Source organism: Microtus pennsylvanicus, chromosome 7 (genome assembly GCF_037038515.1).
Source record: "Microtus pennsylvanicus isolate mMicPen1 chromosome 7, mMicPen1.hap1, whole genome shotgun sequence".
In the NCBI taxonomy this organism is placed as follows: Eukaryota; Metazoa; Chordata; class Mammalia; order Rodentia; family Cricetidae; genus Microtus; species Microtus pennsylvanicus.
In genome coordinates, this window is record NC_134585.1 from 25,685,327 (window position 1) to 25,710,045 (window position 24,719).

General features: G+C 40.8%; 1 pseudogene; it reads left to right on the forward strand.

Moving 5' to 3' along the window:
* Nucleotides 1–3,808: 3,808 nt before the first annotated feature.
* On the forward strand, nucleotides 3,809–4,258 carry LOC142853685 (DNA-directed RNA polymerase II subunit RPB4 pseudogene; annotated as a pseudogene).
* Nucleotides 4,259–24,719: the final 20,461 nt, after the last annotated feature.

A 24,719-nucleotide genomic window follows, 5' to 3' on the forward strand; every position in this document is an offset into this window, starting at 1 on the left:
GTTGGCTTTGCTGTTTTCTTTGATCTGTTCATTTATTTTCTCTATGGTGTCCTCAGCATCTGAGATTCTTTCTTCTATCTCTTGTATTCTATTGATTATGCTTGTTTCTGTAGACTCTGCTCGCTGACCTAGATTTTCCATATCTAGCTGGTCCTCAGTTTGTATTTTCTTCCTTGCTTTCATTTCAGTTTTCAATTCTTGAACTGTTCCCATTACCTGTTTGATCGTTTTTTCTTGGTTTCCCAGGGTATCATGTATGTATTTACTCATTTCTTCAAACTTTTTGTTATACTTCTCAACCATTTCTATAAGGCCATTTTTTACATGTTGTTTAAGGGACTCTATTGCATTCATGAAGTCAATTTTTTTCCACTTCTTCTGTGTTAGCTTGTTCAAATACTTCTGTTGTAATATCATTGGGTTCTGGTGTTTTCATGTTGTTTTTCAGATTATTTGGTGAATTCTTGCCTTGGCGCCTGCCCATCTCCTCTTCTTGATCCCATCTAATGGGGCATTTTAAAACTGGATCAGGTTTCCCTGCTGGCCAAGGGCTCTGCGTATGAAATGCCCTCGCTCTGTCTCCTGGTTCCTGCTGCAGGCCAAGTACCCTCTCACCCCTCCGAAGTGTCTTCAGGACAGTACCAGGCTCCCCATTTGCCAGTGACCTTGCTAACCAGAGGCCTACCTCTTTGATTTAATTGTAGTAGGGGGATCTGCTCTCTTTATTGCACGCCTGTCCCCGCCGCTTGCTTCTTCCTCCGTGCTGGTCCCTTCTGCTTGTGTCTGCCCCAGTGCCGGTCCCCCAAAGCCTCTTCCTGAATGTGATGTCTCTCCGTCGCGTCTGGCTTCTCCGCCTCCATGCATCTGGACGCTGCTGCCTCTCCGCTTCCGTGCTGAAAACACGTTTTTTTTCCATCCAAAAAATCTTGGTGTACTCTGGCAATACAAGCTTCAAGTTCACACCTTCACACAATTTAACTATAGGCTTCCATTGAGTGTCACTCTTGACAAATGCCTGGCCACAACTGATTTCTTTATGTGAAAGGCATGATACTTAAATGCCATTCTTCTACTTTTGACTTTATTGTGAGAACCATGTACTAAGGTGGACAGGTTATGTAACTAGCTAGATCATGGTCCCTGGTTAATTACACCTTCACCAATTTTTGGTTTCTCTTTGTTTCCTTTACTAACTTTGCTTGACTCCCCTGGAATTTGCTGTGGATACTGAGGTTGCCTAAATATCAGGGATCCATCAGCACATACCCTACTAGAGGTGGGATTAAAGGCATGTACCAAACAAAACACCTGGCTCTAAGCTTTTCTTTAATACCTTTTCAATAGTTATTAATAACTAGGTTGATCTTGCCCTGATGTCACCACTCCCTTTATTTCATATCTTATTGTGTTTTTCTACTTAAACACAAGATTCAACTCCATTCAACGGCTTTCCTGGTGCTCTTTTCAAGTTAAATTTTCTACATCTTTCATTGTTTTCAATGCTCATTTTGCCTCTTTTCTTTATAAATACTACTTAGTGTGACTACAAACAACAGCTTGACAGAGACTATACTATTGTTTTTGTTGGTGTTGTTGTGAGATTTCCTCTGCCTAAAGGATCAATTCCAATCTTGCAACTTTATACTTAGTCAGACTGTTCAGAAAAGGGCAAAACCCAGATATTTCTTCATGAATATATCACAAGATTACCTAGGGAATAAACTAATTTTATTCTCCTTTGATACCTCTCAGTGAAGTCACACAACCTTCAAATCCCAATCAGCACAGCTGTCTTTTTTCTCCTAATTGTATGCCCTAAGAGGAGCACTTAAACCTTTGAACTGTTTTTCTAATCCACAGTACTATAGTCCATATTCCTTCATCAGAAACACGATTACACCTATCACAGAAAGACTCTAGTTCTTGGTATCAACTTTATATTAGTTATGGTTCTGTTGCTGCAAAGAAACATGATGATAATTGCAACTCTAATGACGGAAATCATTTGATTGGGTGGCTACACTCTCGGATGCTTAGTCCTTTGTCATGATGTTCAACACTGTAGTGTGTGGACAGACATTCTACATACATGTGAATTCTCAGTGATAGGAAGTGAACTGATACACTAACAATGGCTTGTGCATAGATGAGAGGTCAAGGCCTGCTTCTACAGCGGCATACTTCATCTAACAAGGCCATACCACTCCACCTAATCCACATCTGCAAATGCCTTTCCTATTAGAGTATAGGAGGCAAATACTTCAAAATACCACAAATGATAACCTGATAAACAGGTCAGGTTTTGGAAAGTAGAGAACTCCATAGACGAACACACACAACATGCACACACATTCGCACACACACACACACATATGAACACTTTTGTAGTTCTCGGGCATGCTCAGTACAATATCCATAAACATGCACACAATGTCACCAGGCAAAAATCACCCAGCTCTATAATAACAAGATACTTTGCGCCCCATATATTTCTATGTCATTGAAAATCTGAGTGCTGAAAAACCCTTCCTTTCTAGAAATGAATTTTTTGACTGTTTGCTTGCTGATGTTTGTTTTTTGAGACAGTGTTTCTCTGTATCTTTATAGTCTGCCAAGTAATTAGTTCATGTAGACTAGAGTTGCCTGGCCCTAACAAAGTACCTCCTGCCACTGCCTCCTGAGTGCTGGGATTAAAGGTGTGTGTCACCAGCACCTGACTAAAATTGATTATTAACTGAGGCTTGATCACAGACATGATAAAACAACCAGGGCTCCTTTCTGGTGTAGAAGTGAGAAAAAAGAAAATAAACCAATAAAACCTCTGTTGGGTCTGAGAAAAGAAGATAGATTTGTTTCTTGTGGTGAAAATACAAAGAGGCATTATAAATAATGTCAGATACTAGTCCATAAGAGGCACAACACCAATCAGCAAAAGAGGCTACCTATAGATCAGGACAACATTTTCCATAACTCCATATCCAATAGTGGGAGAATATTTTCAATATATAAAACTCAAAACCTAGATATAAAAATCAGTAAACCACCTAAAAATGGATAAAAACTTAGATGATATTCAAAGTGAAAACTGAAATGAATGTGAAACAAAGAAATTTTCTGAAGCCCTGCATGACTGGTGGAGGCCCAAGCAGTCTGACCAACTCTGATGCCATCAAGGCTTAGATTGTTTGACCCTAGAATCCAAACACTGAAGAGGAGTTGTGCCAGAGACTACCACTCATACCACAACTGATAAAAACGCATGAGAATTTTATTAATTTTGTCATGACAGTGTCTCTCAGCATTCGAGAAGCCGAGAGACCTCGAATAGCTAGAACAGGCTACTATTAATGGAGAAGGCTACAGAAGCAATAGGGCTTGTTCTTTTACTATTATGATTTGCTTATTAGAAAGGGCTGTTACCAATAATTGGCTGGAGAACTGTTGCCAGAACAGATGAGGTAAGAGGTCATTTGGACCCCATTTCCCAGGGACTGAATAAAAACATACATGTATATGGAATTGTTCAGGAACTGTGTCAACATATTAAAGGTTATCTTGCCCCAATTTCTGGAAACATATGTGCATCTATGGCTCTTAGGTCCTTTCTCCCCAGGGAACGAGAGCCAAATTCTTTGGGATTCTAGCAGATACTGAAGACCAGCCAAGAGAGAAAGCACTCTGGACTGAGCAACTCCTGAAATTTTTGAAGTTTCAGTTCATAGCCAGCCATTGTCAGATTACCTGGACAGTAGCCTGTAAGTGATTCCCATAAATTCCAAGGGGGAGCATGGCGGTACATTCTAAAACAATGGTGGCCGGCGGCATTGATCCTTGGGCTACAGACATTGCAGAAGATGCCACTCAACTCTTCTTTCCTAAAGAGTTTGAGACAGTGGAGACACTCCTGAACTCTGAAGTTCACATGCTTCTGGAGCATCGAAAGCAGCACAATGAGAGCACAGAAGATGAGCAGGAGCTTTCAGAGGTTTGCATGAAAAACCTGAACTATACAGCCCGTTTCAGTGATTTCAAAAATAGAGAGACCATTGCCAGTGTTCGTAGCTTGCTTCTCAAGAAAAAGCTACATAAGTTTGAGTTGGCCTGTTCAGCTAATTTTGCCCAGAGACTGCTGAGGAGTCCAAAGCTCTGATTTCAAGTCTGGAAGCGTGTTTTGAAGATGAGGTACTGCAGCAGATTCTCGATGATATCCAGACCAAGCGCAGCTTCCAGTACTGATGTTCACACCCTGCTCCTGAGATTGCTCAGAACGCCACCACATTCCAGCCTGGTCAGCCTCACACAGTAGTGCTGAAGAAAGAGACACTTGGGTCACTTTGCTTTATTGAGATATAATGTCCCTCTGTGGTCCTCAGACTGATGATATGCCTCATGCCTCACTCAGCCAAGTGCTGGGATTACAGCCCTGAGCCAACACTCAACAGCTTGGCTTTTTGGAGAGAAAAGGCTGGCTTGGGGAAGGTCTTGGGTGCTGTTTCCACAGTGACTATTGGACCATAGTTACTGTGTTTTCTTGGTGCAACCTTGTGAGGGATGCAGTCTCGAACCTGTCAGGTAGAATGATGTGTTGACTGTCTCTTACCTTGGTGGTTTTGGAGCCCATGTTTTTGTTTGTTCTTGTCATTTCAATTTTTGATATAAATAACTAACTTTGTGTAGTTTTTTAACTAAACTATTATACAAAATCTTGTATAGGGGAAGAATGTTCTTATCTAGTTTCAAATGGGAGAGAGAAACCAGAATTTCTTTTAAAGAATTTCATTTCTTTATTTATTTCTGGAGAGGGGGTAACATGATCCATGGTACGTGTGTGGAGATGAACTTGCAGGAATCAGTTCTTTCCACTATGTGGACTTTCAGGATTGTAATCAAGCCATCAAGCTTGGTGGCCAGAACTGTTACTCACTGGGCCATCTTGCTGGACTCTAAATTATATTTATTTTATTTACTTATTTATTTTTGCAACTTTAGAGATTGGACAAAAAGCCTTCTCTATGCTAAACAAGGGCTGTACCTATGAGTAACATGCTGTCACTGAAGTTCCATTTGTTTCTGTTTGTGTGTTGTGTACTAGGAGACTAGCAAAGGAAATTGGATGTATACATATTGTCTTGGGTTTTTTATTGCTGTGAAGAGGCACAATGACCATGGCAACTCCTTTCTTTTTTCCCAAGAACAGGTTTTTCTGTGGAACAGTCCTGACTGTCCTGAAACTCAATCTGTACACCATGCTGGCCTCAAACTTACAGAGATCTGCCTGCCTGTGCCACCTAAGTGCTGGGACTAAAGGTGAACACCACCACCTCCTGGCTACCATGGCAACTCTTTTCGTTTGGTTGGTTTGGTATGGTTTTTCGAGACAGTGTTTCTCTGTGTAGCTTTGAAGCCTGTCCTGGTACTCGTTCTGTAGTCCAGGCTGGCCTTGAACTCACAGAGTTCTGCCTGTCTTTACACCACTCCTCCACCCCCAAGTGCAGGGATTAAAGGTGTGTGCCACCACTGCCTAGCTCGGTATTCCTTATACAAGAAGCATTTAATTCAGGTGCCTCTCTTACAACTTCAGAAGTTCAGGTTGTTGTTATAATTGGGGAGAACATGGCATTGTGCAGGCAGTCATGGTGCTGAAGCTGAGAGTGCTACATTTTACAGGCAACAAGTCAACTGACTGACCCCAGATGCAGGGCAGCTCCTCTCAGAGCCAGATGCAATGCAGCCAGCCACCAGGTCAGATATGCTGAATCTTTCCAGGCAAGCGCACCTAGTGGTGCTATGCAGATTATTAGAAATGGGCTAAATAATTATGTGAGAATTAGCCTAGAAGAGGCTAGATATAATGGGCCAGGCAGTGTTTAAAAGAATGCAGTTTGTGTGTTGTTATTTTTGGGCTTAAGCTTGCCAGGCATCTGGGAGCTCGGTGTCAGGAAATGGCCCGCAGCTCCCACTACAGAATGGCGCCTGACGTGGTATCAGCAATTTCTCGGGTCTGCTCTGCTTGCTAGAGGCAAGCAAGCACTCTCATCTAAGAGAGGCTTCCTGACTCAACTTTAGCAGCACAACCTTGCAGCTCTTTTAAGAGGTCCTGCCACGAAACACTTAAATGGTGTTGATGAAAAGCTGAACACATGCTCTTCGGTTTTCAGCCGTTGCAGGAAAAAATGTTGCGCCTTGTAAATGCCAGCTTTCTGGGCCATCCTGAACAAACGCTGACTCTTTCAGGCAGGCAGTGTGTGTGGATAAGCACACTGTTGCAGCTTGCTTGCTGGCAGGGACCTTGAAACACCATAGAGTTGTGGCAATAAAAATGGCTACAGCTGTTACCTCTGCCATGAGGCTGGAAAGCTAAGGATTGGGCTGGATGTATCCGTAAAGCCACGGCTTTAATCCTACCCATATTGCTCAGTAATTTAAAGGCTCGTGTAGTCAGAAAAAGAGAAATATACAGTAAAAAGAGATTCAAAGACAAAGAAAACCTTTAAATAATTTACAGTGTGTTAGAAATATATGCTGGCTAACAGTTAAAGTTCTTAAAAACAAAAAACAAAAAAACAAAAAAGTAAAAAAACAAAAAAAAGGAAGAAAGAGAGTAGTTGGGTGTGGTAGTACACACTTTTAATCCCAAAACTTGGGAGGCAGAGGGAGATTGACCTCTGTGACTTCAAGGTGTGGTAGCACACACCTTTAATCTCAAAGCCTGGGAGGCAGAGACGGATGGATCTCTGAGAGTTCAAGGACAGCCTGGTCTACAGAGTTATTCCAGATCAATGATATACAGAGAAGGGTTGCTCTGAACACCTTCAAAAAATCTCTTCACTCAACTGCTGACAGATGAATCTAGCACACGGGTTATACCATGAAAGACTTAAATAAAAGCGGCCCAGTCAGCAGGAAGCAGTTTGGAGAGCAAAAACTGTGCCCATGTTCCCAAATATTGTTTATAAATGTTCTTTACATTTAAAAGGGGATATGCTAGAGATATGAATAATTTGAATTAGTATGGATTTGATTTTATTGATATAAATTTAAGGTCAATCTTGTTACATGTGTATGTATTTCTGATATTGATTAAGGTAATGTGATTAGGTAATTCATGTAAAAATGTAATGTATATAGGTTGTTAATGGATAATAATAATAGTCAAGTGTGTAGTTATGTTAGTTGGATTTTCTAGATCGACATAGATATATTTCAGATAGACATTCTTCATATTTTTCAAAGACTACAGAACAGGAATTTAATGTTTTAATAACTTAGGGCTTTTCATGACAATGAGACATCTGCTCCTGGCAGCACCAATCTACTCCAAAAGGAAGATGGGCATCGAAGAGTCTCCTTATCGAGTTTGATAGCCATTTGGGCAAGAAACTGCTATTGGCTAAACTATTGCATAAACTGGACACAGAGAACCCAATAGAGAGTGGACTACTGAACTTGCTTAAAGGTGAGATGATCTTACACGGTTCTGATACATGAAGGAGTCTGCAAGACATTCTGTAGGACACAGCAGATAGTGACTGTTCTGCCTTTGAAATTTCCTGGTTCATGGAAATGTCTCTGGATTCTCTGGGACTGAAGGCCAAAGATGGATGCTACAGAGGTACAAATGAACTTTGGGTGACTGTCCAGGCAGCGAGATGTCTCTGTTAATTCTAGAGTTTGGAAGTTGCTCAATTTTTGTTTGCTTGAGTAATATTGTATCCTTCTCGAGTTTTTGATGGAGTTGAAGAAGAGATAGTTAGTTAAAGTTATAGTTTTCCTTAGTTATGAAAAGATAAAATAGATGTAAATATTGTATTTTTTACTTGATTACTGTTTTGTTATATTAATTTTGCTATGTTAAAGTTAAAGCCTTCCTTCTTTTTGATTAAAAAGAAAAAGGGGAAATGATGGAGGAAGGTCATTGGCTACAAAAGAAAGTGCCTTGGCCCATTTTGTAGGTTAGAACATAGGTGGGTGGAGTAAACAGAACAGAATACTGGGAGGAATAGAAAGTGAGCTCAGACACCATGCTCCCCTCTCCCGGGCAGATGCGATGAAGTTGATGATAATGGCACTGGGATATGTCTCTACTTCATGTAGTGGCTTTTTGAGATCCTAGTCTATTTGGATGCACACCTTCCTAAGCCTGAATGGAGTGGGGAGGTCCTTGGATTTCCCACAGGGCAGGGTGGTACCCTGACCTCTCTTAGGACTGGAGTTTGAGAGATGTAGCACAAATGGGGGAGCTTAAATGAAATGGGAGGAGGGTACAAAGTGGAAATATTGAATTGTATTATTTATAAAGCATAAAAAATTATCAAAATTAAAGGAATGAGGAAAAAAGAAAGAGAGCATAGGCATAGGGATCAAAACCATGATAGTGATACCCACAGAAATAGCTGATCTGAGATAGTGAGAGCTACTGGCTCTGGCCTGATAGCAAGAACACCTGCAAAAACTAAATTAGAACCCCTGAATTTGATTGAAAGTCTTGCGGATCAGGCCACTAATTGTGGAACCAGAATGTATCCCTAGTGCTTTAACTGTGAACATACTATTTTCAATTAGGCTGTTGCTACACGAGAGAAGCAACTACCCTTGGCAGAAAACCAATGGTTCTGGCATTCCACAAAATCTTGGTGTACTTTAGGCAATACAGGCTTCAAGTTCACACCTTCTCTCAATTTCACTATAGGCTTCCATTGAGGGTCACTCTTGACAAATGCCTGGCCTCAACCATTTTCTTTAAGTAAAAGGCGAGATACTTCTACTTTTGACTTTAATGTCAGAACCATGTAGCTAAGATGGACAGGTTCTGTTACTAGCTGGATCATGGTCCCTGTTTTAATTACACCTTCACCAATTTTCAGTTTCTCTTTGTTTCCTTCACTAACTTTGCTTGACTCCTCAGGAATTTGCTGTGGATACTGTGCTTGCCTAACCTCAGGGATCCATCAGCAAATAGCCTACTAGAGGTGGGATTAAAGGCATGTATCACAGCAGCTGGCTCTAAGCTTTTCTTTAATTCCTTTTCACTAGTTGTTAAATTAACTGTGTTGATCTTGCCCTGAGGTCACCACTCCCTTCATTTCAGTTCCAAGTGTTTTTTTCCTTAAACACAAGATTTAACTCTGTTCCACTTCCTGGTGCTCCTTTTCGCCTTGAATTTTCTACATCTTTCATTTTTTAAATGCTCAGTTTGCCTCGTTTCACTATAAATACTGCTTAAAGTCACTACTTAAAATAGCTTGACTATACCTGTGGTTATCTTTTTTTCTTCTTTTTTTATTTTTTAGACTTCCTCTGCCATAAGGATCAATTCCAAACTCCACAATTTAGAGTTAGGCAGACTCTAGAAAAGGGCAAAACCTAGATACATTCTTCGTGACCCAGCTGGCCTGGGTCTGAAAAAGCCTGGGATAAAACCGGACTAGCTGAACATAGCAGACAATGAGGACTACTGAGAACTCAGGAACAATGGCAATGGGTTTTTGATCCTACTGCACCTATTGGCTATGTGGGAGCCTAGGGAGTTTGGATGCTCACCTTACTAGACCTTTATCAAGGTGGGTGGACCTTGGACTTCCCACAGGGCAGGGAAACCTGACTTCTCTTGGACTTCAATGGAGGGGAACTTGATCGGGGGAGGGGGAAGAGAATTGGAGCCTGTGGTAGGGTGGAGGCAGAATTCTTTAATAAATAAATAAATAAAAAGAATTGTCTTAAAGTTTTAAAGATCCAATGTTTTCGGTCCACACACACTAGCAACTACTCCACAAGCTGGTTCTGAAGAAGCAGATGTCATCCATAAATAGGACAGTCTTTTATCTACCTGGAGCTTGTAACTTGGAGGTGCTGTGATTGCAGTTAGCACTGCCAGCTCTCCTGGGAGACTCACCTGGTGGGGTTTGGGGTGGGGGTGAGGGTGGGACACTGGTGCTGTCTCCAGCTACAAGCCTAAAGGTAGAGCCTGGCAAACCTTAGAGAGGAAGACCTCAAGGGAAGAGAGGTGGCTGGCAGCCCAGAATTCACAAGGAAACTTTCATAATCCTCACCCCAAAGTCCTGTCAAAAATAGGTTCCCATCTTCTGTGTGATATCTGAGATGAACCCCAGTGCTGATCTGGTATTTATCATCCATAAGAAACCAGAAACTGTCAAATGGTGCTGATTCTCACCTTTAATCCCAACATCCTTCACGCAGAATCATCCACATCAGATTGTGAGTTCAAGGCTAACCTGGTATACACACAGAGTCCAAGAAAACCAGGGCTGTTGCACACAAAAAGCCTCTTACAAATGCCAAAACGTAAAAGGAACCATAGAGCCTAAAATCCAAAAAGCCGAATATAAAAGTATTAGAAGAATGTAATAAAAAGAAAAAATTAAGTCTAATGAGTAATTGCATTGTAAACTTGAGTGGGCAGAAGAATACACTGTGTGACACACTGCAGTTTTCTAAAGGCTTGAGTGGTGGGATGAACCACTAACATTTTCAAATTAAATCAGAAAGCACAGACAGCAAATGATGAAAACTCAGTTCCTTAATTTCAAGGTCATTTAAATGGAGGGAATTCTCCCATTGTGAGAGACATTTTTGTTTTCCAACATGACTAGAACTGGAATGAAGTACAAGCCAAAAATGGAGGGCACACCTGTAATGGATTATTTTTGATTGGTTTGTTCTCAATCTCAAGGAGGGAAAGACACTCCTTTGATGATTGAATTTGGTGGGAAGACACACACCTTTAATCCAGTTTGTGACGCCAGGAGACACACCTTTAATTTTGGCCACGCCTTGTGCTGGAAGACTATATAAACACGTAGGTGGAGGCTTTGGCTCATTTGTCTCTGGCCCTCACCTTGTTCACATCTTTGTTCCTTCCTGGGAACAAGAGCCCACTTCTTTGGGATTCCAGTAGATACTGAAGACCAGCCAAGAGAGAAAGCACTCTGGACTGGGCAACTCCTGAAATTTTTGAAGTTTCAGTTTATAGCCAGCCATTGTCGGATTACCTGGACAGCAGCCTGTAAGTAATTCCCATAAATTCCAAGGGGGAGAGAGGTTGATTGTACTGTTATATAAGAGGCTCTGTTGTTTAGAGAACTCTGACTAATAAGTCGCCAAGGCTCTACCATATGAAATTAACCCAATGGTCCCAAAACTGGTGCTCAAATGCCGAATACTGTTGGGACATGTCTCATTCACATACCAGAGTGGTTTTCTTAGCACGATCTCAGGTTTGAGCCCTTAGTGACAATTAGCCAGTGCTGATTGGAAAGCTTTGAAAGTCATAGAGGCGAAACTTTATAGGAAGTGAGTTCCTGCCGGATAGAGAATTTATCCTGAAATGACCTCAGCGACAAAAAACCTAGCTTTATCACATGATATTTCCAGCACCATGGGTTTGTATGTTTTTCTCAATAGCCACACTTTCTACGTATGTCTCATGTGTTTCAGGGTTTTTCTTTTATCATATTTCAATGTTCACACAAATCTAGGAATTCCTTTCATTCTTTCAAATTCCCTAGGTTTTAATTTTTGAAGTATCCAGAAGGTATTCTCTGGATTGGAGTTTGTATAGAACATTATCCTTATTTACCTTTAGTTTAATTTGTATCTCTTATCACTTGATAAGTTTGGCCAAAGATTTCCATTTTGGTTCATTGTTGAAAATAATCAAATCATTATTTCTCTGATGTAAGTATTTGTATATGCATGGACACAATAGCGATTCCCTCTTTGATCTTTTCTGTGATTCCTTGTCTACTGCTTTCTATGTCCTTGGAGTGCATCATTAGTTTTGTTTGGGAAATCTAAGATTTGATGACCGCGGATTCATAGTGCTAAACCTGCATCTTGACGTTGATTCAATTTTTGTTTCTAGCATTGCCTGCCAACAAGAAAAGCAGGTGAATTGGGACAAGACATCATGGCCAGCCCCTGGGACGAAGACATCCTTGACAATGATTTTAAGATCTTAACACCTCTAGGCATAGGTTCTTTTGGGGAGGTGAAGCTTGCCTGCCACATTCCCACCAAAACACAGGTTGCTGTCAAGATCCTTAGGAAAAAAAGCAATAGTCTCGGTGAGATGAACTCTGAAGTCAGGATCCTTCAGACTTTGGAACACAGGAACATCATTCATTTTTTTCATGTCATTGACACACAGTCAACGACTTATATAATCATGGAGTATGTGGCTGGAAAGGATCTACAGATGTTCCTCAGTGAGGTTGGATGTTTAAAGGAGCAGGAGGCTAGACCCATCTTCCAACAGGTCGTATCAGCGGTGCACTTTCTCCACCAAAGGTGCATTGCGCATCGCGATATTAAATTGGAGAATATCCTTATTGACGGAGATGGCAATGTCAAGCTTTGTGATTTTGGTTTGTCAATTAATCTTGAAAAGGGGCAGATATTGAAGAAAGTCTGTGGTTCTTTGCTCTATATGGCTCCAGAGATCTTGGCAAGGAAACCTTATGATGGGCTGGCTGTTGACATGTGGAGCTTGGGAGTCGTCCTATATGTAATGGTCACAGGACAATATCCATACACAGAAAACACATTAGATGGTATGCACAGGCTCATCACCAACACAAAGTATCCCATCTTCGACTACTTGTCAAAACCCTGTCACATCATCATTGCAAAATTACTCACGGTTCCCACAAACAGGAGAATAACAATATTTCAACTTGTGAAAACACCATGGCTGGGCCCCATAAAAAAACATACAACACCTACAACTAAAGAAATCCTTCCAAGGCTTGTAGAGACTATGTGCACCATGGGTTATAACTTGGAAGATATTTTTTCATCACTAAGATACAGGAAACCAAATAATGTAACAGCAACTTTTAATATTCTAAAACACAAATTGAGGTGTGAGAACAGTTTCCAGCAAACTGAGCATCCATGTTTAAAGGGAAGCCACATAAATACTAATCACCCTCTATTCTCCTAGAAGAGGAGAGCGAGTGAACCAGCCCTTCCAACAATTAGAGAAGCAGGGAAGAGACAATCTAAAGAAGAGTATGTAGAAGGAAGACTAAGAGATGTCAACGTCTTCTCAAGCTCAACATATACTCCTGCCTGGAGCTGAAACCTTGTTCAGACTTCACAGTATCAGAAAAGGGTGTCCTGATGGCAAATGTTATCAAGTGTGCTACATGGGACATTGGAGACAACATGAATTCTGTGGACAGCTCGCCTGGTGATCTCTCCTTATCTGAATCAACCTTGGATGGAAGACCCAAGTTGTTTCTGAACATGGACTTCTCGACGGAGGAACCATCCCTGGAAACAAATATGCCCAATGACCAGTCTCAGAGTGGATCCACAACCTCTGCATCCAGGCCATTCAAGTGCTGGAAACGGATGAGGAAGCGTATTTCCCATGTACTCGCTGAACTGTTGTTCTGTGGCATGCCCATTCCAGAGTGAACTCTGAGTCCTTGTGTAAGCTTCAAAGAAAGAGATGATGTGATAGTGTAATCAGTAAGGGGCCCAATTGCTTTGGCCACCATTTTCCCTTCCATTGTATTTTACCTCTGTTATATTAATAAATATATTTTTTCTAAATGACAAAAGTACAGTCTCACATGGCACCTGTTATGCATCTCCCCCCTGAATTCAAAACCACACAGAAACACAGAGAGAAATTCATGAACACATTCAACTGGGTGTTAGGGCTTATGAGGTACACAAACGTAAACCACAAGCCCTCCACATAGTTTTGGCTCATGACTTATTTAGTATCATATTGTGTATAGACATTGTCTCACATAAACATATATGTGTATGTTTCAGGTCTTCCTAGTCATTCCCTGCCTTCCCGACCAAGCAACAGCCCCTTTCTCATATCTACACATCAGGGTCTATTGTATAAATCATCTCTTTCAACTTAAGGCCCACTTATATCAACCCAATTCATTATTAAACTTTGCTATATCACCCCATGCCTGATTATCATGGTCACAATATTCACAAAAGGCAAGTGTCTCTTCCTTTTATATTTCTCTACTTTTCATCTCACCCAAACACAGGGATGGATAAGTATTATGTACTACACAGGAGTCCTTACACTACATTCAAATCACTACAAGAGGATGACAGTGTAGGTGGCAATTCCTCCTGTGCATTCCCTCCAAAACTGCCATGGCCCTCTCATACAGAATCAGTTTAGCCTCTGTTAGGAACAAACTTTCGTGTAACAAAGCCACACATAAACTGGAGTTCATTAGCACACAGCGTGGAGTTAGAGTTTCTGTTGCTGTGGAGTACACATTGAGCACTTACAAAGGAAAATATTTAGCTAAGTAAAGCTTCAGAGGTTTAGTCTAGGATCATCCTGCCTAACCATGGTGGCATGCATGAAGACATGGTGCTGATGAAGGAGCTGAGAGTGGATGATGATGTAAATTTTCATCCTACAGATAATGGGAAGTAGTGTAGTTCACTGCACATGGCTTGAGTCCGTATGCCACCTCAAAGCTCAACTCCACAGTGACACACATCCAAAACCAAGGGAACAATTTTCCAACAAAGCCACACTTCCTAGTAACACCACACCCTTGGATTTTTATCGTGGCTGGTTACATTCAAGCTTCCACCTTTCATCTCTGTAGACTATACATTTGTAGTAATTTCATAATGCAAATATCTTTTTATGCAGCTTCCAATTCCCCCATTGTATAGCACAGTATCAATAATGTTTGAACTAAACGTTGAATGTGTACTCTGAGGATGTTCATATAATCTTTTAATTGTAATCTGCTGAAAACTTAAAAAACAAAAGCCATTTTAAACACTTTCAGCCTAAAATGTTAAAAGATATGCACCTCTGTTAAAAAACTAGGGAAGAGAGCATAGTGAGGAGATACTAGACCAAAGCAAAGCTCGACCAAAAACACCAGTGCTTCCTCCAAACTCTGCATCTTTAAGTCTGATGCCTAAACACCTTTTAGTTATCCAACTTTTTTCAGCTCATTGCTGGCAACATACTTTCTTCTTTCCATTTTAAATGATTTTTATAATATGATCTTTTTCATTTCGCATAGCTATTCCTGTTCAAACTCCCTTCTCATTTCCTGCCTCACGCATTCTTCACCCTCATCCCATTAAATAATAATGTGAAACCAAAGGAAAACATATAGAGATCCACCTGGAAATTGGAAGCAGAGATGATTGCCAGGCAAAAGTTGGTAGCATGGGCCTGGAAAAGTTGTAGGGGATAGAAGAGGGAGAGAGAGTAGTGAGAAGAGGAGGGATGGGGAGATTGGGGGAGTGGGATTGTTGAGATGGAGGAAGGACGGATATGGGAGCAGGGAATAAGATATTTTAATTAAATGTTATGGCGTAAATGAACGGCAGATAGAAATTATTATAGAATATTGCACTAATAAGGGAAGGACATACAATACCGAGGTTCCCGAGGAGAACAGAAAAGCAGATGTTAATGCGGGGAGCACGCCCGCAATCTTTATAAGTAAAAAATAACTTCAGTGGACCCCGGCCTTCAAGCAAGGTTATTTGCTGGCCTTCCCCTACATCTCTCCCTTTTGTCTAAATAAGACAGAGCTAAACCAAATACAGCTACATACAAGAGGTACAAATAATAAAGATAAGAAATAATAATCAGCAAGAAACATATAACAAAAGTTTTGCTAAACATTCTATCTCAAGGACTCTAAACAATGTCGAGAGTAACTACAAATATCTAATCATCAATCCGTCAAAGATCTGAAAAGGGAAGTAATATTACATAAGTAACCAGGAAGAACAAAGAGAAATTTCCAAAATATGCAACAAATGCAGAGACATCTTGGGGTTGGAAAGAGGCTTGGCTTTAGAAGGGTTCCCAGAGTTCCACGGGGATGTCTGCAGCTAGGACCCTGGGCAGTGTAGGAGAGGGGGCCTGAACTGACTTTGGCCCATGGTCAGACTGATGACTATCTTGAATATTACCACAGAACGTTCGTCTGGCGACAGATGGAGATAGAGACAGAGACCCACATCGGAGCACTGGACTGAGCTCCCAAGGTTCAGTTGAAGAGCAGAAAGAGGGAGAATATGACCAAGGAAGTCAGGACTGCAAGGTGTTGTTTTACCATCTGAGACAGTGTGCCTGATCTAATGGGAGCTCACCAAAGCCAGCTGGACTGGGACTGAACGAGCATGGAAATTTTGAACAATACTATTTATAAAGCAAAAACAATTTACCACAATAAAAAATGGAAAGAAAATAGAGAGAGAGAGAACGAGCCTAGGGATCAAAACCATGGTATTGATAACCACAGGAATAGCTGATATGAGATAGTGAGATATCACTGGCTCTGGATTGATAGAATGGAACCTGCAAAAAACCAAATTAGAGCCCCTGAATGTGATGGAGAGTTGTGAGGATTCGGCCACTGACTGTAGAACATGCATTTATCCCGAGTGCTTTAACTGTCAACATACTATTTTCACTTAGGCTGATGCTACACTAGAGTGAAAAACTTTGGGGCACTTGAGCATTACTGCACCCCCCTTCCTGGGAACCACTACCCTGGTAACCAACGACATATGCACTGGAGTTTTGAGTACTTTCCATCCCCTCGTAGTCTTTCTTCAGTAGACCCAGAACCTGGATCTGGGGTGAGAGGACCTGCAGGTGTTCCTCCTTGTAATCGGCATAGCATTGATCAATTAGAGTTAGCTGGCTGTTGAATGAACTAGTCAAAATAGTTGACAAATGATTTCTGGACTTTCCCTTTGATTCTGTACTACACCTCCCTGGTTTTTCGTTTTTTTTTCCTTTAAAAGGGCCTGTAGTAGACAAAGTAGGGTTCCTTCTCCTCTCAAGGCTGAGGGATCTCTGCCACAGCAGCAGAACAAAAATTCCTCTTGCTATTGACAACTGTTCTGAGAGTGTCTCTTGTGGTGTCCTCGTCCTTGGTGGGGCTTTTGGTCCCAACAAGAGAAGCAGCTACACTTTTCTGATAACCAATGGTTCTGGCATCCACAAAATCTTGGTGTACTCTGGCAATACAGGCTTCAAGTTCACACTTTCACACAATTTCACTATAGGCTTCCATTGAGGGTCACTCTTGACAAATGCCTGGCCTCAACCGCTTTCCTTAGGTGAAAGGCAAGATACTTAACTGCTGTTCTTCTTCTTGGGACTCTAACGTCAAATCCATGTAGCTAAGGCTGACAGGTTCTGTTACTAGCTGGATCATGGTCCCTGGTTTAATTACACCTTCACCTCTTTTCGGTTTCTCTTTGTTTCCTTCACTAACTTTGCTTGACTCCTCAGGAATTTGCTGTGGATACTGTGCTTGCCTAAATCTCACGGATCCATCAGCAAATAGCCTACTAGAGGTGGGATTAAAGGCATGTACCACAGCAGCTTGCTCTAAGCTTTTCTTTAATTCCTTTTCACTAGTTGTTAACTTAACTGGGTTGATCTGGCTTTGATGTCACCACTCCTTTTATTTCATATCTCAATGTGGTTTTCTGCTTAAATGTAAGATTCAACTCCATTCTTCTGAATTCCTGGTGCTCTTTTAACTTAAATTTTATTAAAGATTTCTGTCTCTTCTCCACCACTGCCTCCCATTTCCCTCCCCCTTCCCCAATTAAGCCCCCCCTCATCCCGAAAAGCAATCAGGGTGCCCTGTACTGTGGGAAGTCCAAGGAACTCCCACCTCCATCCAGATCTTGTAAGTTGAGCATCCAAACTGCCTAGGCTCCCACAAAGCCAGTTCATGCAGTAGGATCAGAAACCCATTGCCATTGTTCTTGAGTTCTCAGTAGTCCTCATTTTCTGCTATGTTCAGCGAGTCAGGTTTTATCCCAGGCTTTTCCAGACCCAGGTTAGCTGGTCTTGGTGAGTTCCCAGTAGAACATCCCCATTGTCTCAGTGTGTGGGTGCACCCCTCGCGGTCCTGAGTTCCTTGTTTGTGCTCTCTCTCCTTCTGCTCCTGATTTGGACCTTGAGATTTCAATCCTGTGCTCAAATGTGGGTCTCTGTCTCTGTCTCCTTTCATCGCTTGCTGAAGGTTAATATTCAAGAGGATGCCTATATGTTTTTCTTTGGGTTCTCCTTATTTAGCTTCTCTAGGATCACTAATTATAGTATCAATGTCCTTGGTTTATGGCTAACAACCAAATATGAGTGAGTACATCCCATGTTATTCTTTTTGGTTCTGGGATACCTCACTCAGGATAGTGTTTTCTATTTCCATACCTTTGCATGCAAAATTCGAGAAGTCATTGTTTTTTACCACAGCGTAGTACTCTAGTGTGTATATATTCCATACTTTCTTCATCCATTCTTCTATTGAAGGGCATCTAGATTGTTTCCAGGTTCTGGCTATCACAAACAATGCTGTTATGAACATCGTAGAACATATACTTTTGTTGTATGATAAGGCCTCTCTTGGGTATATTCCCAAGAGTGGTATTGCTGGGTCCAGGGGTAAGTTGATCCCGAATTTACTGAGAAACAGCCATACTGCTTTTCAAAGTGGTTGCACAAGTTTGCATTCCCACCAGCAATGGGTGAGTATACCCCTTTCTCCACAACCTCTCCAACAGAGGCTATCATTGTTTTTTTTTTTATTTTAGCCATTCTGACAGGTGTGAGATGGTATTTTATAGTTGTCTTGATTTGCATTTCTCTGATCGCTAAGGAAGTTGAGCATGACCTTAAGTGTCTTTTGTCCATTTGAACTTCTTCTGTTGAGAATTCTCTGTTCAGCTCAGTGCCCCATTTTATAATTGGGTTGATTAGCCTTTTACAGTCTAGTTTCTTGATTTCTTTATATATTTTGGATATCAGACCTTTGTCAGTTGCGGGGTTTGTTAAAATCTTCTCCCAGTAAGTCATATGGTTTTTTTCTTTCAGTTTATTTATATGGAGGATTACATTGATAGATTTGTGTATGTTGAACCAGCCCTGCATCTCTGGGATGAAGCCTACTTGATCATAATGGATAATTTTTCTAATATGTTCTTGGATTCGGTTTGCCAGTATTTTGTTGAGGATTTTTGCGTCCATATTCTGAGTGAGATTGGCCTGTAATTCTCTTTCCTGGTTGAGTCTTTGTGTGGTTTTGGTATTAGAGTAACTGTAGCTTCATAAAAGGAATTTTGTAATGACCCTTCTGTTTCTATATTGTGGAATACATTAAGGAGTATAGGTATTAGCTCTTCTTGGAAGTTCTGGTAGAATTCCTCATTGAAACCATCTGGTCCTGGGCTTTTTTTGGTAGGGAGGTTTTTGATAACAGCTTCTAATTCTTCGCGACCAACAGGTCTGTTCAGATTGTTCACCTGGTCCTGGTTTAACTTTGGTATATGGTATTTATCTAAAAAAGTGTCCATTTCTTTTACATTTTCCAGTTTTGTGTTATATAGGCTTTTGTAGTAAGATCTAATGATTCTCTGAATTTCCTCTGTGTCTGTGGTTATGTCCCCCTTTTCATTTCTGATCTTATTTATTTGCGTGTTCTCTCTCTGTCGTTTAATTAGTTTGGATAGGGGTTTGTCGATCTTGTTGATTCTCTCCAAGAACCAGCTTTTTGTTTCATTGATTCTTTGGACTGTTTTCTGTGTTTCTATTTTGTTGATTTCAGCCCTCAGTTTTATTATTTCCAGTCTTCTACTTCTCCTGGGCACGTCTGCATCTTTTTTTTCTAGAGCTTTCAGGTGTATTGTTAAGTCCCCAATGTATGCATTCTCCGTTTTCTTTAAGTGGGCAATTAGTGCTAAGAACTTCCCTCTTAGCACTGCTTTCATTGTGTCCCAAAGGTTTAAGTATGTTGTCTCTTTATTTTCATTAAATTCAAGGAAGACTTTAATTTCTTTCTTAATTTCTTCCTTGACCCAGGTGTGGTTCAGTAGTTGACTGTTCAGTTTCCATGAGTTTGTCGGCTTTCTGTGGGTAGCATTGTTGTTGCCTTCTACTTTAATCGGTGGTGATCAGATAGGACACAGTTGGACACTAATAATTTTTTGTATCTGTGGAGTTTTCCTTTGTTTCCAAGTATGTGGTCAATTTTTGAGAAGGTTCCATGAGCTGCAGAGAAGAAGGTATATTCTTTCCTATTTAGGTGGAATGTTCTATAGATGTCTGTTAAGTCCATTTGCTTCATTACCTCCAATAATTCTCTTAATTCTCTATTAGGTTTCTTTCTGATTGACCTGTCCCTTGGAGAGAGAGGTGTGTTGAAGTCTCCTACTACTAGTGTGTGTGGTTTGATGTCTGCCTTGAGTTCTAGTAATATTTCTTTTACATAAGTAGGTGCTTTTATATTGTTGGCGTAGATATTCAGGGTTGAGACGTCATTCTGATGAATTGTTCCTGTTATGAGTATAAAGTGACCATCTCGGTCTCTTCTGATTGATTTTAATTTGAAGACAGTTTTGTTAGAAATTAGTATGGCCACACCTGCTTTTTTCTTAGGACCATTTGTTTGAAACACCTTTTCCCACCGCTTTACTCTGAGTAGGTGCCTGTCTTTGTGGTTGAGATGTGTTTCTTGCAAACAGCAGAATGTTGGGTCCTGTTTTCGTATCCAATCTTTTAGGCTGTGCCTTTTTATAGGTGAATTGAGCCCATTAATATTAAGTGATATTAATGACGAGTGGTTGTTTACTCCGGTTATTCTTATTGCTTTTGGTAGTAGAGATTGTGTGTCTCCCTTCTTTCAGATGTGGTGGTGAAGGGTCGTTAGATGTCTGAGTTATTAAAGGGAGTGTTGGCAGTGTTGGATTCCTTGGGTTGCGATTTTCCTTCTATTACTTTCTGTAGGGCTGGATTTGTGGCTATGTATTGTTTAAATTTGTTCTTATCCTGGAATGTTGATGGAGGAAGGTCATTGGCTAATAAAGGAACTGCCTTGGCCCATCTTATTGGTTAGGACATAGGTAGGTGGAGTAAACAGAACAGAATGCCGGGAGGAAGAAGAAGTGAGCTCAGACTTGACAGCTCTCCTCTCGGGAGCAGACGCCTCAGACAGACGCCATGCTCCCCGCTCCAGGGAAGATACACGCATGAAGCTCTGACCCAGGATGGACTTAGGCTAGAATCTTCCCGGTAAGACCGGTGCTACAGTTTATTAGAAATGGGTTGATTGGGATATTGCTAAAGGGCCAAGCAGTCTTTAAAAGAATACAGTTTCCATGTAATTATTTTGGGTAAACTAGCTGTGCAGGCGGCCGGGGTGTTGGGGACGCAGCCCCGCCACTCATATTTCTACAGAATGTCTTGTTTTCTCCATTGATAATGAACGATAGCTTGGCTGGGTATGGTAGTTTGGGTTTGCATCCATGGTCTCTTAGCTTTTGCAGTACATCTATCCAGGACCTTCTGGCTTTCATAGTTTCCATAGAGAAGTCAGGTGTAAGTCTGATCGGTTTACCTTTATAAGTTACTTGGACTTTTTCCTTTGCAGCTCTTAATATTCTTTCTTTATTCTGTATATTTTTTGTGATGATTATATGGCGAGGAGATGTTTTTCTTTGATCCAGTCCGTTTGGTGGTCTGTATGCTTCTTGAATATTTAAATGAATATCTTTATGTTGGAAAAGTTTTCTTCCATAATTTTGTTGAAAATATTTTCTGGGCCTTTGTCCGTTTAATTATTTCGGGTAAAGGTAGCCATGCAGGTGGCCGGCATCTGGCCTTTCCGCCTCCATGCATCTGGACGGCCCGACCTCTCCGCCTCCGTGCCGAAAACACAATTTTTTTCCATCCAAAAAATCTTGGTGTACTCTGGCAATACAAGCTTCAAGTTCACACCTTCACACAATTTAACTATAGGCTTCCATTGAGTGTCAGTCTTGATGAATGTCTGGCTTCAACAGCATTCTTTATGTGAAAGGCAAGATACTAAAATGCCATTCTTCTACTTTGGACTTTAATGTCAGAACCATGTAGCTAAGGTGGACAGGTTATGTAACTAGCTAGATCATGGTCCCTGGTTAATTACACCTTCACCAATTTTTGGTTTCTCTTTGTTTCCTTCACTAATTTTGCTTGACTCCCCTGGAATTTGCTGTGGATACTGAGGTTGCCTAAATATCAGGGATCCATCAGCACATACCCTACTAGGGGTGGGATTAAAGGCATGTACTACAACACCTGGCTCTAAGCTTTTCTTTAATACCTTTTCACTAGTTATTAATAACTAGGTTGATCTTGCCCTGATGTCACCACTCCCTTTATTTCATATCTTAATGTGTTTTTCTCCTTAAACACAAGATTCAACTCCATTCTATGGCTTTCCTGGTGCTCTTTTCAACTTAAATTTTCTACATCTTTCATTTTTTCAATGCTCATTTTGCCTCTTTTCTTTATAAATACTACTTAGTGTGACTACAAACAACAGCATGACAGAGACTATACTATTGTTTTTTGTTGGTGTTGTTGTGAGATTTCCTCTGCCTAAAGGATCAATTCCAATCTTGCAACTTTATACTTAGACTGTTCAGAAAAGGGCAAAACCCAGATATTTCTTCATGAATATATCACAAGATTACCTAGGGAATAAACTAATTTTATTCTCCTCTGAAACCTCTCAGTGAAGTCACACAACCTTCAAATCCCAATCAGCACAGCTTTCTTTTTTTCTCCTAATTGTATTCCCTAAGAGGAGCACTTAAACCTTAGAACTGTTTTTCTAATCCACAGTACTCTAGTCCATATTCCTTCATCAGAAACACGATTACACCTATCACAGAAAGACTCTAGTTCTTGGTATCAACTTTATATTAGTTATGGTTCTGTTGCTGCAAAGAAACATAATGATAATTACAACTCTAATGACAGAAATCATTTGATTGGGTGGCTACACTCTCAGATGCTTAGTCCTTTGTCATGATGTTCAACACTGTAGTGTGTGCATAGACATTCTACATACACGTGAATTCTCAGTGATAGGAAGTGAACTGATACACTAACAATGGCTTGTGCATAGATGAGAGGTCAAGGCCTGCTTCTACAGTGGCATACTTCATCTAACAAGGCCACACCACTCCACCTAATCCACATCTGCAAATGCCTTTCCTATTAGAGTATTGGAGACAAATACTTCAAAATACCACAAATGATAACCTGATAAACAGGTCAGGTCTTGGAAAGTAGAGAACTTCATAGATGCGCACACCCAACATGCACACACATTCGCACACACACACACACACACATATGAACACTTTTGTACTTCTCGGGCATGCTCAGTACAAATATCTATAAACATGCACACAATGTCACCAGGCACAAATAACCCAGCTCTATAATAACAAGATACTTTGAGCCCCATATATTTCTACGTCATTGAAAATCTGAGTGCTGAAAAACCCTTCCTTTCTAGAACTGATTCTTTTGACTGTTTGCTTGCTGATGTTTGTTTTTTGAGACAGGGTTTCGCTGTATCTTTATAGTCTGCCAAGTAATTAGTTCATGTAGATTAGAGTTGCCTGGCCCTAACAAAGTACCTCCTGCCTCTGCCTCCTGAGTGCTGGGATTAAAGGTTTGTGCCACCAGCACCTGATTAAAATTGATTCTTATCTGAGGCTTAATCACAGAAATGATAAAACAACCAGGCCTCATTTCTGGTGTAGAAGGTGAGAATAAAGAAAATAAACCAATAAAACCTCTGCTGGGTCTGAGAAAAGAAGATTGATTGGTTTCTTGTGGTGAAAATACAAAGAGGCATTATAAATAATGTCAGATACTAGTCCATAAGAGGCACAACACCATTCAGTAAAAGAGGCTACCTATAGATCAGGACAACATTTTCAATAACTCCATATCCAATAGTGGGAGAATATTTTCAATATATAAAACTCAAAACCTAGATATAAAAATCAGTAAACCACCTAAAAATGGATAAAAACTTAGATGATATTCAAAGTGAAAACTGAAATGAATGTGAAACAAAGAAATTTTCTGAAGCCCTGCATGACTGGTGGAGGCCAAAGCAGGCTGACCAACTCTGATGCCATCAAGGCTTAGATTGTTTGACCCTAGAATCCAAACACTGAAGAGGAGTCGCCCCAGAGACCACCTCTCACACCACAACTGATGAAAACGCATGAGAATTTTATTAATTTTGTCATGACAGTGTCCCTCAGCATTCCAGAAGCCGAGAGACCTCGAATAGCTGTTAAAGGCTACTATTAATGGAGAAAGCTACAGAAGCAATAGGGCTTGTTCTTTTACTATTATGATTTGCTTATTTGAAAGGGCTATTACCAATAATTGGCTGGAGAACTGTTGCCAGAACAGATGAGGTAAGAGGTCATTTGGACCCCATTTCCCAGGGACTGAATAAAAACATACGTGTATGGGGAATTGTTCAGGAACTGAGTCAACATCTTAAAGGTTATCTTGCCCCAATTTCTGGAAACATATGTGCATCTATGGCTCTTAGGTCCTTGCTCCCCAGGGAACGAGGGGAAGCACTATGGCACGGAGGCTGAGAAGGTTCACAATTGTCAGAAATGTCTTCAGAATTGTCTTAAAGTTTTACAAGATCCAAAGCTTTCAGTCCACACACACCAACATCTCCTCCACAAGCTGGTTCTGCAGAAGCAGATGTGATCCCTAAATAGGACAGTTTTTTATCTACCTGGAGCTTGTAACTTGGAGGTGCTGTGACTGCAGTTAGCACTGCCAGCTCTCCTGGGAGACTCACCTGGTGGGGTTTTGGGTGGGTGTGAGGGTGGAA